The 15122-nt window shown below is 36.8% G+C and overlaps 1 long non-coding RNA gene across 2 annotated transcripts in view; it reads left to right on the top strand.

Moving 5' to 3' along the window:
* LOC106861509 (uncharacterized) overlaps positions 1–15122 on the top strand; it is a 228744-nt gene that overhangs the window by 153733 nt on the left and 59889 nt on the right. The gene's annotated exons all lie outside the window — the stretch shown is intronic.

Raw genomic sequence — 15122 nt, 5'->3', positions numbered from 1 at the left:
TGGCAGTGCTTAGCCACTGGCAGAAGGGGAGGGCATTTTGTTTTACCAGGGAATGCATTTCTGCTTTGCTCTACTTAGTAGGACCATGCACTTTCTCCCCTTCAGACCCTGCCCACAGTGCCTAATTAATTCACATCAATTTTGAAAGAATACATGATTAGCTGTCCTAGGGCTAAGCAGTAGCATATTGAGTCACACACTAGAAGGCCTAGTTTGGGCACTGGCTCAGGATGGCAGGATCCATGCCAACATAAGAAGCTAAATTGGTTGCAGGGCAGGGGGTGGGGGGCTTGCCAACTAACTGCCTCGCCTCATGGCACCATCTGCCAATTTGTAGACTGATGTTGGCATCAGATCTGAAAGAGCCACTTATCCACTTGCACAGCTATAGGCCACAAGAGTGAAAGGAGAAACGTTTGAAAATAAAAAGGAAGTTGACTAAAAAGCGCATCTCGTCTAGCACAATGCCTGTCAGGTTACTGTCTGCAGTATTTATCATCAGATATGGACATCTTTTATGAAATTAAGAAGCTAATCCATGATTAACAGATCTTCATACCTGAGATTACAAACAACATAAGGTTATTGCTCTCAGATGGAGTTACCTGCTTCATGCACATAATGGCATGCATAAAACTAAACCTTCTCAAATCTTACCCTGTGTGAATTAGCTTTCAAAGCCAAAAATTAATTCTTTGCTGGTGTAGTCTACTTTGAACCCTCAAAAGTAGACAGAAAAGTAGTAAGAAATTTTAAAAAGAATGTAAATTAATTTCAAACTTATTTCAGGGGTAACCTGGATAAGAACCAAGCATTTAATGAAGGATATTATGTTCTTTGAAACCTTTCCTTCTCTTAGGATCTACTTCAAATCAACATTATGTCAATGGGATCTTTGCAGCTTGCACCTGGCCAGGAATTCTTCATCCTTTTCAGTCTAACAGGGAAACTGAACCTAAGCTTCTGAGATGCTCATTTCTGTGTAATGATTTATATATTAGATTCAGTTCAACCTTATCATACTGAAAGAACAATCAAAAATGTTGATTCTAAAGGCACTATCATCAACTATTAAAAAGAATATTTACTCATAAAGAAATAAGAAAATAAATATTGCATTGTCTAGCTGCTCTGTTTATTACTAGACATGATTCTGACCCTGGCTTCATCTGACATATCCTTTAATAGCTTTTATCCAAAAAATCCTTAGTATCCTTCTTCTCTTTGTAGCCCATATGAAACCATATCAGCGTAAGAGGGGAATGACTGGAGTGAAAAGAGGATGGAGGAGTCTAAAATAATGTAAAATCAGAGAAAACTTTTTTCTTGCAATTTCTTATCGTAGAAGCTCAAGAGCTCTGTTTGTCATTGGCTTTCTCTGAAACATGGTGACAGATCCATTTAGTTGCATAAATATGCATAAATATGCATAAAGTAGCTTGAGATCAGTACGTCCTACCACCTTTTTATCCCACAAAATAAAAAGAACTATGAAACTATATCTGAAAGAGTTAGAACATATTCCATCTCCTTCTCTCCTGAAAAAAAAATCCTATGGTTTTATATAATTACATTTCTTAGTTTTGATTACTGAAATGTCCTGGTGGCACTCTTGGGCTGGAGACAGTTAGATAAGATCCAGTACTCCCTTGAAGTGTGCACATGCAGACCTGATTAACATTTAGGATCCCACCACGAAAAAGGAAACCTTCCCTCATGAGGAGGCACTGCAAGAGCTCTGCTCCACTCCATGAGGAGAGGCTGTACAGTTCATGCTTCCAGTTGACACCTTACCTGTAAATTGGCCCCCAGAGGAGGTCTTTGGTAACTGACTTAAGTTAGAGAAGCCTAGAGCAAAGTGCCTGAGGCTGCTTCCATTTCTAACCCAACTGATCCAGCACTAGGAAAGTCCTGGGACTACAGAAACACAAAACCACCTTTGTACAATCTCCATCTTGCAGTGAGTGCTGAACTAAGCCCTCAAAACTCAGTGAAGGATTTTGGAAGCTAGATAATAAAACAGAATTCCAGAGCACTCTTTGTTTCCCTTTTTGCTCCTTTTAAGGATTTTATACATGATAATGTAACCAAGAATCACAAAAATATCTAAATAACTTGATGTTCTGCCATCTGCTACCCCACGGTTCATTTTTGGGTTTTGTGTGCATTCAGTCATGTGCACACTTCATGAATATTATTTATTAATTAGTAAAGGTTTCTTTCTGTGTTTTACACTATACTTTACCTGGACTTATTTACTATGCTGGTTGGAGCTTGTAGGCAAGTGTAGTGTCCCAGGAGGACAACATTTTTTTTCTAAGATATTGCGTTAAACCTATTAAATTATTTTCAAAAGACTTTCAAAATGGTGGGTAAAGGAATGTAGCCTCTTTAATAATAAATGATAAGTATCAATACTTAATGGAGTAAAAGATACATCTTGTCTATGTTGCTGCTTACAGGAAAATGGATGATGTTAATCTGCACTAAGTTACCTAGAGAATAGCCAAAGTGGTAAAAAGTACAAAAGTATAATATGGTGAAATATTTCTACTCAAAGCTGTTATGTACTGGAGAGTGAGTTGTTGTTAAATCAGGTAGAACAAATAGAAATTTATTTTCAGACTTATCAAGAAGTTTGGAGGAGCCAAACCAATATCTCTGAATTTAGCTGAAACTGACTGACACTGAGATGACAGGACCAAAGCAAGATATATGCCATTTATTTTAGAAGATATAAGACTTAAGTTATTGGGGTAAAAATTCTTACAATTAAGAGACAGGAACTTCACGAATGCAATTATTTTGTCAAGTAGTGTTCAGCAGGAAAACCTTACTGACAAGATTTTTATCTTAATGATCAAACCACATGAAACTAAAATCAGCAGAATAAATGCAAAGTCAGGGAGAAAACAGAAAGGTGGAAGTAACCAGGTTATGGTGTAATGAAGGTGAGTATGTGACCCAAGAAGAAAGTTAGTATCAGCAGTGACAAAGCACTCCTCACACAGCTCCTGTGTGCTTTACCAATTGCAGCACATATGGTCCTGTAGCAGAGGGTCTCAGAACAGCGGGTTAGTTTACATACCATATGTATGCAATTGGTAGGCACAACGGGGTTGCGTTAAGGTTATTGCATCTGCCCTAGCTAGGAATTCCCTTGTATTTTTAAGTTTACATCGGACAGTAATGTTATTTTAACAGCTTTTGTGTTAAATTTCACATGTTTTTTTAAACAACATTATAGCTTCCTTTATTTTCTTTTTATTAATTTTGACTTTGTAATAGGAACTCTGGAGACTTAAAATTGAAGCACGTTGTAGAATGATGGCTTTTGGAAGTTCCAGACTCCCAGGAATGAATGTCAGTTAAACCTTCTGCTGTCTCACTTCTGTCTATTTCATTGAGTACCTAGTATTTTTCATTTTAAATAATTTGAGAATGAGTGTGATCTGTGGATTATTTAAAGAAGAATTCTTGGATTTTTTTTTGGTTGTTTTTTTTTTTTCTTCTGAATATCAAAAATTGTGGGAGTTCAGTAATATGATAAGAAGCAGTTTTGATGGGACAGTGTGGTCACCAATAATATCTATTTTGTACATAACAAAACCCTTGCAATCATGCTGATATGATTTAATCGTTACAGTTAAGCTGGATATTTTATGATATCATCAAAAATTCATCTTCTACCAGCAGTTTCAATGGTTGTTTAAAATATTAATTGCAAATATGTGCTGCTTACGAAAAATTACTTAAGAGATATGGATGACATTAATAGGTATTTTAGCAAAACCTTCATAACATTGTGAAGTAATTCTGCACTACTTTTACTGCTTTGTAATCAGAATTCCTGTAAGGAAAATGGAACCGTCTGGAAAGAAGGGGTTAATGCTCTCCATGTACACACAAGTTTTCTGCCAAGAATATATCTGTTGCTTCTTTTAACTTTGTTTTTATCCATAGTATGTTATCCACCACCACACACAGGAGACAAGGAGTGCTCTAATATTCAGATTGCAAGGTGAAATATAGTTCTTGTATCCATTACTGGAACAGTTTAAGCACTGGTTTACCTCTAGCTTCCTAGTGCCAGGATTAATAATGTCTGGCAAGTGCATTAATATGGTGAAAGCAACAGGAGATGGCAAGCCCTTTCACATAACACATTGCAAGCATGCCTTAAACTCTTTTATAAGTGCCTTTTAGGGTAGACAAACAATGGAAAATTATTATCCTTGTACTGAAAATCTGTGGTAATTTCACTTTTCTTCCAAAGACAGTGAACTCCTGTAAAATTTAATGAGGGCCAGTAGTGTATTTTTTTGAAAGGAAAAGTAGGAAATAATTGGAAATTCCATAGCTCATGATAATTCCACAGCTCATGATAGCATGCTAGGAAGCTACTGAAGCTGTGCAGGTAAAAAACACCCTCAGGGACATACCACAGCATATGTGAATGTAAAGAGCACTAGGGCTTTGCTGCTAATCAGGTCATCTGTTCTTCTGAGACTGCAATCTCTGCAAAGGAGCCTTTCCTACATGGCATAGTTTGTCAGATTCAAAACTGGAGAAAATTATGTAGGAGTTTGATTATTTAAATTATAGCTGCAAATAGAGATTATGTAAGAACGACCAACAGACCTAGATATTTTAGATTTATTCAGAAATTATAGAAGTTTATATTAAAAGGTAATGGCAATTATCTAGGGTCTAAGCTTTAATCTCCTGTGAAGTCTGTCAACAAAAGCCAACTCATGCATGGGCTGAGCAAGCATTCCTGAATACGGGAAGAAAATGTCACTAAAGTCAGTGAGAAGAGTATTGTAAGTTTAAACAGAGATACCTTTAATGTGGAGAAGCAAAACAAAATCCCCAAACTTTGACAAACTTAGAGATCAAAGATTTATGCATCAGTTTTGTAAAGTGTTGAGTCCTCCGGTTTAAATGTACATCTAAGAGGCAACAATTTCTGCATCTGACTTTATTAAGCAGAAACAGCTCCTAAAGTTAGCCAGTAGGAAAGTAATTTAAGTTTGTCAAAGGCCATGCACATGCAGCAAATGAAGATTCTCACAGTAAAACACTAATAAGGAATAAGGGAATTACTTTTTTTTATTAACATCATTCTGAGTAGCAAAATGAAAATTTTTTAAACTTGTAAAATTGAGCTGACTCTAGCAAATGGTGCAACTTTGGCAAGTACTCTCCCTGTACAGACTAATCTCTGTGGCTTGTGAAAGCTGACCTTGTTGGTTACTCCACTTAAATTACTGTAAAAGGATGGAGATGTTCAATATGTTCTACAAGGTGTGATCATGACAGCAGTGACCTCAGGACCTATTGCTATATGACAGAATAACAGGTAAAAAAATAGATAAATTGCTGCTGTGGAACATTGAATCAAGTCCTGGATCCTCTTGCAATTGACATAGTATGGTTCTTGCCATGGATGTCTCTTATTCATATTACATCCAAGAGGATGTTAATAGCTCCTGGATTTCTCCCAAATTCCAAGCTGGACCATCATGCAGTATGTAAAACTGTGTTCTACAAATTCTAGATACATATTCTTTTTATATATTTCACAATTAGACTGGGAAATATCTGGAATTTATCTTAATAACTGGATAATAGTCTAATAATTGGATTTATCTGGAATACATTTGAACTCAGCAGCTCTTTAATTTTCAGATGCCTTTCCTGCTGTAACAATTTATTACATCAGGATAAGCTAAACTCATCCATACTAAGAAATTGATACAGCAGCCCACTTAAACTTTTTTCCAACAAGTTAAGTTATTTTCCAAAAGTTAGGTTGTACCTAATGTTCCATGTATTTTACCTGAATTTTGCAGTAGGATTCATTCAAAATCAGTTTACCAAAGAGACAGAAGCCTTAGAAAAAGACAGTGTATAAGGAAACGCTAGGAGAATTTTCTGGAAATTAATAAATGCCCTATAGTTGCCTTAAACAGTTTATACCTGCAGCTGTACGCATGGTAAGGGTAAAACAGCTGTAGGCTTGGTGGTTTACAGAATGCATTTTTATAGCCATTACAGAGCTGACTGGTCATAATGCTCCTGCAGGTGTAGAAATCCCAAGCGACCACAGGGATAGCTGCTGACTTCTCAGGTATACATTATTGAAGAAAGAAAGTAATTAATTTCCAGAGCCATTCAGCAATCATATTTTGCCTCCCAGACTGATTGTTGAAGACTTTGTTTTGAAAAATGGCACATTTAAGCTCTGAGTTGCTGTTTGCGCTGGAAGAATTACTTTTCCAGCATTTAAATTCCTTCTATGGGAATTTTTTTCTTATTTTGAATTTTTGTCTTACATTCCAGCATGCATTTAGCCCTTGGCAGATTGAAAGGTGTCTCTGTCAGGAAATATCATCTGAGGGAACACAAGATACTACACTGCACAAGAAAAAGGTGTGGTGTAGGAGGAGAGAAAACATCAGAAGCATTGCAAAAATACCTTTTTGTTTTGTGTTCCACAGCTTTGAAACTTTTCAACAGCTTTGAACCATTAAAAAGTGTAACTTGCTGACAACTTTTTACATGGAATGTCAGCTTTGTGTGATTCGAAACAGCTGAGATAATAACTCCCAAATGAGAGGATTATAATACTGAAAGGAATATAAGTGTGTATTTTACCAGCAGCACCTCTCTATTCATGTCCAATGTAGACTAATTGATGTAATAGCCAGCCTTTTATCTGTACTCTTCTTAAGAGTTCATTTCTACCAGGGCTTTTTTTTTTTAGTAAACTCAATGAATAATGTTTCCTTGGAACTGTTATCAAATTTATTTTGACCCATATGGTACTGCAAGCCAACTAAACCAATACATGATTTTTAAACAAATGTAGAGAATGATAGAATAGTAGAGATGTGTGAACTGAGGATGGTTTTTAAAGTTTGCCATGAGGTGTCAGCAGCTCTTTAATTTTCAGTAGCCTTTTCTGACATTAGGATCTCATAGCAATTTACAGAGCTACTTGCTCAAACCCTGTCAACAGTGTTGGAATATTTTCCTCAAATAAAGATTTATATTTTAGAAGTCCTTAAATATTTCCATATGGCTAACAGAGATGAATATGTCTGTTTGCTATAAATACAGATATACCTGCAAATAAGTTAGTAAATAAATGCAAAATAAATTTGTAATGTTTTTCTTATAATTAGCTCAGTTAATTTACCTGTTGTTCGTTATGTTTACTGCCTTCATTAAGTTAAGAAGTGTATAATTTCTTTAAAAATTGTAAATGTCACGATATTAAGAAATTCAGTAATAATATACATCAAGGATGTCTTGGAGATAGTATGTGTAGTAAAATTTAGAAACTACTATGAATTTTCGAGTTGGCATGTTAAATTTCACTGCAAATACTTTATCTTCAGGTTTCCCCAGGTGGCAATGTGTATTAAGAAATGAATGTGTCTGGAAATTCTGTTCTTGCCATTTTTTTTATTTTGGAAGTTAATTTAGCTGTTGAATGTAATACTAATCTCGTGCTTAGGAATGCCTTCAGAGGGAAAGTAGAACTGGAAGAAAACCACGACAACTGTGTTTCTTAGTATGGTGGGCTCTGGGTAAAATTAAAACCTTATCCTTTAAGACATTAAATCAAAGCCAATATTCAAATAAGATAGCTCCCTATCATTACATTCTCTCTGTAGCTCGAATACATTAAAAGGTAAGTAGACTTAGAAAATTTGGTCTTGAAAAGCTGTATCCTAAAATGAATGTTTGCTGGAAATTGAATATATTCCTGCACCAAACCCCTGGAAAATTGTAAGAGTTGACCTTAAGTACTATGGTTTTGCTTTCAGATGTTAGGACATACCCTTCCTGCTAATCCTGAAAGTGCCTCTTACATTTTATAATAAACCTTACAGTAGTGTTATTCCACTGATCTAGTAAAAAAAAAAAAATCCATAATGATCTACAAACCTGAACTCTAATATTCAAAGCAACCTTCAGTGTAGGAGGACTGACTGGTCACAGCATTCTTTGCCTGTGCTCAGACCTGCAGATTTCACTATAAAGGTTAGAGAGAAACCAGGGTTTAGCCTGATGTAGGTGGTTCTTTCTCCTTAATGGTGAGTCATCACACCTGATCACCACATTTTTATTCTGAATGATATTTCATGAGAGTCAGGACATGCAATGTGGGCAGAAAAAAACTGCAGTATGTTTAATCATTTTTCTTTCTCTTGAGCACATGAGACAAAGGAAGGTGTGAGGAGGATATGGCCTGAGCTGGCTAGTCTGTATTATTATCTAGCATGTGTGGAAAGTGATTTAAGATCAATAGGTCACACTTCACTTTGAAGTTCAGATACTGCCACGTCTTTTTGAAAACATGATCCTAAAATGTGCTGAGCACCCTGGCTGAAGGCCAGGAAAACACATAAACACATGCTTAACTCTAATCATAGGACTAGGCCCCTTGTGTTAAAGTTGACATGTGCTGAAGTGCTGGTCTGGACTAGTGCCAGAAGGTTCAGCATCCTTCAGGATTGATTCCTCAGCCAATAAACTAAGGGCAGCAGCTTAACAGTAAGCCTAGGATTCTGTTTACATTTCCTGCTTGCATTTTAAAAATAAACCAGTGGTCGTTATACACATAGAGTCCTTGATCCTTTGAGAAAATTGGCATACATGGAGGGACAAAAGTTCATTTTAATAGCTGCGAGCAATGAAAAGGATATTCACTTCATTTGGCTGTGTGCAAATCACCTCTTTCCCAAACAATCTCTTAATGACCTGCTAGCACAAAGCTATTCAACATCCAACAGAAGTCTTCCCTTTAGGAGCTGGCTTTTGCAATGGTCTCAGGTGGCAGTGCACTGTTCCTGAACTTCCAAAGCAGAACTCAAGTTCATTCCCACTGCTAAGTAGGTGATTTTGTCATTTGAAAATGGCCAAGCTTTCTTCTGATTGTTTCTGGCAGATGCAGAAGGTAAGAACTAACACTAAGGCTTACAAAAAATTGGAGTTTCTAACGGGCTGAAATCCAGCCCAGCCTAGAAAGAGTTCATATCTTTAATATGTGAACGCAGATGGTGGACCTGGGGTGCATAGTTATGAAATAAACTTTCAATAATGGTAGAAGACATTTCTACAGGCAAGCGTACAATATCAAACACAGAGAGAAACCTCCCCTATTTTGTCTCCAAGCTCTCATCCTCCCTATCACCCTTCTTTCACTATCAACAAAATGTTCTGCACAAGGATTTCTGCAGTCAGCAAAGTTCGAAATAAACATACCTCGTTGTCCAACTAAATCAAAACTTTAAAAAGTCCCACTATGCTTACAGATTATGCTGGTTTCTCCCTGGTACACACAGAAGATTGGCTTAAATTTGCTTTGGTTACGAAGATCATAGGAAAACTTTTTCAATGTTTAATCCTAAAAATTGGAAACTAAATCAAACAAGGAAAAAAAATCTGTGTTACTGAATAATTTCTTAAAGTTTAACAAACTTAAAACTGTCTAATTGTTTTAGTTCAATAACTTTTCTGGCACTAAATACATTGGAGTATTATGAAAAGAGCCATTCTAACTGACAGTAGGAATTATCTACTTCCATGTAAAATCTGTTCTTGCAAGATGTCTCTGTGTCAAACTCAATTTTACAAACACTAGAGTCCTTGAGACCATTAGGTACTTATCAGATGGAACCAAAAGAACTTCCAGATGTTACTGATCCAATTTTCATGAATATGAGAATGAGAAATTGTTGCCTTAGTTGTAATGCATCCCTTTCTACAGTTTCCAAATCGTATTAAAAGAATGATTATTTATTACTGAATGTCTTTTTCTTTCTAAAACTTTATGGAAGTTCTAGCTAAGCACTTGATTTTTCTTTGTTGGAACTTAGTTATTAACAAATAATACTAAAACCAGTAAATATTTTTTTGTGTCTGAGACATTTAGCTCACTTTCGGAGGTTCAAATGTAGTTCAGAAGGTACATCTTGTTCCTCATTCTTCAGATGCATAATGGGAATTCTCTTTTCTAGCTTAATGTATTTTTGAATAGGTGTCTGGTACAAAAACCGTTTGGTAGAAAGTAGTTGGAGTAGATGATTTACAATGTCCATTCCAGGCACATACTGTAGACTGTAAATTCTTGAGCGTACCCCTAATATTAGCACCTTAATTTTTAGCATCTCATCATATTTAGGCTTCCCACTCCCACTCTCAATTAGAATAAAATTATTGAATAACATGAGTTTAGTCCGTTCAACCCACAGTGCTAGAAAATGACATCACCTTGCATTTAATTCAGAGGCAGAACCCGAAGGAACAGACGGTGCTTTTGTGTCTTCTGCCATCAGTTTTATCCCTTTGTATTGTGACCCTGTGGTAATGCCTGAAAGACACACATTGTGTGACTGTACTTGGAACTTCTCCAGTGTTACCAAGCTTCACAAGTAGAAGCGCCACTGATTTCTTTGTCCTGATATTGTTTTTGGGAGAAGGGGAGTAGGCTGAATCAAAGATGGAATTTCTAAATTTATACAGATTAACTTGATCTGATTGTGTGAAGGAAGTTATTTTAGAGCATTTCCTTTATTTTTCTTAAAAGAGTAGCCTAAAAGGATCTTTTACAGGGATCTTTTTCATATTCTGGTTTTGTTTAGCTATCATCTGCTGTCAAAGGTGTTCAAACGGCCCTGAACTATGAATTGTGGCACCGTGGTAAACTGCCTCCTTTGGAAGATTTTTAGAAGCCCTTCTTTGAAGGTTTGGCCTTTAGCCTATGAAGGTCAAAACACATTTGGGAGCTTATATTATTTGTCACCAGAGAGAGGCTAGGGTAAACCTAGAAGCACATTTCTCTTCAGAATCCACATGATTAAAATTAAAATAGTATGTCTGGTATGTATACAGAAAAAAAATCACTGGATTTTCTTCTGTATTTTCAAATGGATCCAGCAGGCAATTAATCAAAAATAACATATATCATGTGTATAATATGTTTGTATAAATGCATATAGACCTATCTGTATATAAACCACATATACAAAATTTCCATGTCAAGAGATAACACCATTAATATATTACCCCAACAGAATTCTACAAGCAAAGTCCTGATTTCATAAGTTTAAGGCCTGGGAAACTTGTGTAGTGAGCTCAACTGGAAATGATGATTCACAGATTATTTTTAATCTACAAGTTTAAAAATGTAACTTTTTCATAGGTTATTGCTACAGAACTGATAACAAAATTCAGCACAAGAATGCCTCAGATGCACCTTTCATATACAGAGCAAACTTTAACTTTCAAATTTGATATCCAAAACACTGGCAGAAAAAGATGCATTCTTCATGAACTGTCTATGACAAAAAAAAGAGACAATTATTCCAGAAAAAGAATTTTTAGCATCATTGTCAATCACTCATTTTCAATTCTTCTAAGGCTGGTAGGAGAGTATAAAGTCCTGTAAAACAAATATCCTTGCATTTTAAAGCAGACAAAAATTCTATTGAAAATTTAAAGCTAGATTTTATTAGCATGAGAGAAACTTGAGGGATGTGGAGTTTTCCCAGTTCTGCATTCATTTTCTGTTCAGAAAACTATTAAAAGGATATGGTAAACCCAAAGATTTCTTGTACTTTTATAGATACTATGAGCTGAACCAATTCAAAACTCTGGATCTGTTTCTCCATATCTCCACATATTAAAATGCAAAAGAAATTGATCAAGGTAAAGGAAACTTCTTCCTACAATGATCCATAGTATTTGCCAGAATGTGTAATCTAGGATATTGGACTGCATGCAAGAGCCAGAGTTACTAACACAGAAAGCAGAAGACTTGTGTTATATTACATACTCTATCATTAATCACTTGTATAGTCGAAGAAAGTCACTTCCCTTTGTCTGTCTTGATTCTCTTTTTCCCTTAATCTTTTCTATATGCAATATAAACTTTTAGAGATTAAATTGTCCGGCTATATTTCGATATGCTAATATCAGCCCTAGGACTCCAAGTGCTGGATCAAACTCATCAGAACTGCATGATTTGAAACCCTACTCCAGTAAGAACTCACTCTAAAAGAATGGGTTTGGGTTTTGTTTGTTTGTTTTCCAGAATGACCTGGTACTAGTACTCTGTATGTACACTAGGCCTCCTTTGGATGTTTGCATTTATTTGTGCTGTGTTTTTCTACAGGAAAATGTAGGTCCATTGAATAACACTGATATTCACATCTGATGTTTTTAACAGAGATTGTACAGTATTGACAATATTCACGTAAAATGGAAACATGAAGAGTAACATTTACTAACAGCTAATTAAACTGATCACTGGAAATAATTTCTCTTAAAGTTACACAGACTCATTCCCTTCTCTCCCTTCAGAGAAGAATCACCATTACACCTCTGGAAAGAGGTCTAGTGTTCACACTTCATCAAAGGAGGATCAAACATCTTAAACTGTTCCTTTCGAAGTTAATAGTTTCCAGACTACCATTAGTAATTTCTTTTAAGTGAGAAAAGTCTCAGTACTGAAAATAAGAGCCGATATCCAAATATTCAAATATTGCAAAAATTTTGTCTGTAATACCTAGCAGACAACTTTATTGGGACTTAAAAACTGTAGTATAGAAATCCTACAGAATTTTAATTGGATCCGGTCCTGTTTAACATCTTTACTGATGATCTGGATACATCCAGGGATTGAGGGCACCCCCAGCAGATTTGCAGACGATCCGAGGATGGGTGGCAGTGCTGATCTCTCCAGGGAAGAAGGCTGTACAGAGGGATCTGGGCAGTCTCAGCCATTGGGCTAAGGACAGCAGCATGAGGTTCACTAAGGCCAAGCCCAGGTCCTGCCCTTGGGTCACAGCAGCCCCAGGCAGTGCCACAGGCTGGGGACAGAGAGGAGTCCAGCAGGAAGGGCCTTGGGGTGCTGGTCAGCAGAGGGCTCGGTGTGAGCCAGCAGTGGCCCAGGGGCAGCTTGGCCTGGACCAGCAGCCGTGTGGCCAGCGGGAGCAGGGAAGTGACCATCCCTTGTACTCAGCACTGGCGATGCCACACCTCGAGAAGCGTGTTCAGTTTTGGGCCCCTCACTTTTAGAAGGCCATGGAAGTACTGGGGTGTGTCCAGTGAGGGACAGCAGAGCTGGAGAGAGGCCTGGAGAGCTCGTCTTTGGAGCAGCAGCTGAGGGAGATGGGGGTGTTCAGTCTCAAGGGGCTCAGGGAGGATCTCATCACTCTCTACAACTACCAGAGAAGTTCTAGTGAAATGGGCCTGGTCTTTTCTGTCATGCCTGTGGTGAGAGGACCAGAGAAAATGGCTTAGAGACAGGAGATTCAGATTAGACATTAAAAAAAAAAAAAAAATTGAACCTGTTAATGTGGTAAGACTTTGGAAAAGGCTGCCAAGGGAGGTGGAGTCACCAGCCCTGGAAGTGTCTTAGAGGCGTCAGGATCTGGCTCTAGGTGATGGTTTAAGGGTTACAGTCATAGTGCTGGTTGATGGTTGGACTTGATGATCTTTAAATGTCTTTTCCAACTTTGATAATTCTTCAATTCTGTGATATACTGTCAAGTTATGGACATTTTATGCTCAATACATTGTGTTCATTTTTTGATGTTTTGATGTTGTGCTATTGCTTTCATTGCTCATATAAGAAATAATATTCAGTAGAATGTTTTGTGCATTTGCAGCTAAGTTAAACAGCATTGCCCCCCAGTCTGGATTTAGCAAAGTATTGTACCAAGTTGTAAATGCAAGCAATTGCATGATAAACATTTATTGAGAAGCAGAGTCCTTTTATGCATTCTTTCCATCCTTCTATGTTGCCAAGGTGACCATACAGAGATAAACCAGCTTAAAATGTAAATAACCATATCCCTGAATATTTCAAATTCAGAATGTCTACTGAGTAACATTAGAACTGTCAGACTTACACAAGTAATCGTATCTGAAAGATCCTGCAGCTTTTAGTTACATTTCCTTTAAGGTTATAGCCACACAAGAAGGCAATGCACTGAATTATGTTTTTCCTCCCATAACTTGCAATGCAGCAGTATTCTGCTGTAGGAAACAAATTGTTCAGGAAAAAATAAATCCAAGGTAAAACTCAGAATTACTGTGATGTCATACTATGATGACAGCCTCTGACAACCACTCTTTAGCTGATAACCTTCAATGTACAATTTTTACAGAAGTTCACCTGACTGTCAGCAACTAAACTGCCATCAAGTACTGGCTTAGGTTTTCTTTCAAACACTTTTCCATTTTTTTTTAGATTTGAGCTTTATGGAAACAAAATTCTCCCCAAAAAGACATAACTGAAACATGTATCTCCTAGCAGACTTCACAGCTGAAAGTCTCAAGGTCATTGTATTTGTTCTTCATATGCTGTACTACAAATGTTTTTAACCCAGTTAAAAGACCAGATTTTAGAGGTTAGCAGCTGAGAGAGAATTTGTGCAGCTTCCAGAAACAGAGCAGTGCTCTGGCACAAGAGCTCTACAAACTTTTTCTAAAAATGGCAGAAGACTCCTAAAAATATTTTTAAAACATTAAAAACTTAATTAAAAATCCTTATAGAAGAATCTATACTTTTCTTGTTTTTCAGATGCAGAAATGTGTGGTTTCCAAAAATCACACAGTAGTGACATGCATTCATATCTTTATGCTCTTTTTAAAAGATGACTCCTTAACATAGATCAGTCAGTAACACAGGCAAGATAACACTGTCAGTTACTAGGCTTAATATTTTTGGTGATTTCCAGGCTATTAAATACTGCTCCTGAGGCATAGGCAGAGCATTCACAGCAATCAAGTTCTCACAAAGATTTCATATGAATTCAGGAAGCTAACTTATGCTTACCTTTTAAAACTTGAGTGGCATGGAAGAGATTTCTGTCTTCTCAATGATAGCTTTGGCATTCATTTAGGATGCAGAAGAACAAAGTTTAGAGTCTTTTTCAGACACAAATTATCCTTCTCCTGCATGTTGGAACAAAGTCTGATCCAGAAGGTTTCGTGCAGGCTGCAACTCAGCTGCTCCCTCCCATTCTTTTCTCCATCTCTGCTATGCTGGACTGGATTCCAGACATTTGGCAAATGTTACCATAACTGTTGTGCCATGT

Source organism: Sturnus vulgaris, chromosome 6, assembly GCF_052056855.1.
Source record: "Sturnus vulgaris isolate bStuVul1 chromosome 6, bStuVul1.hap1, whole genome shotgun sequence".
NCBI classification, from domain to species: domain Eukaryota; kingdom Metazoa; phylum Chordata; class Aves; order Passeriformes; family Sturnidae; genus Sturnus; species Sturnus vulgaris.
This window is presented reverse-complemented; position numbering and strand designations above follow the sequence as displayed.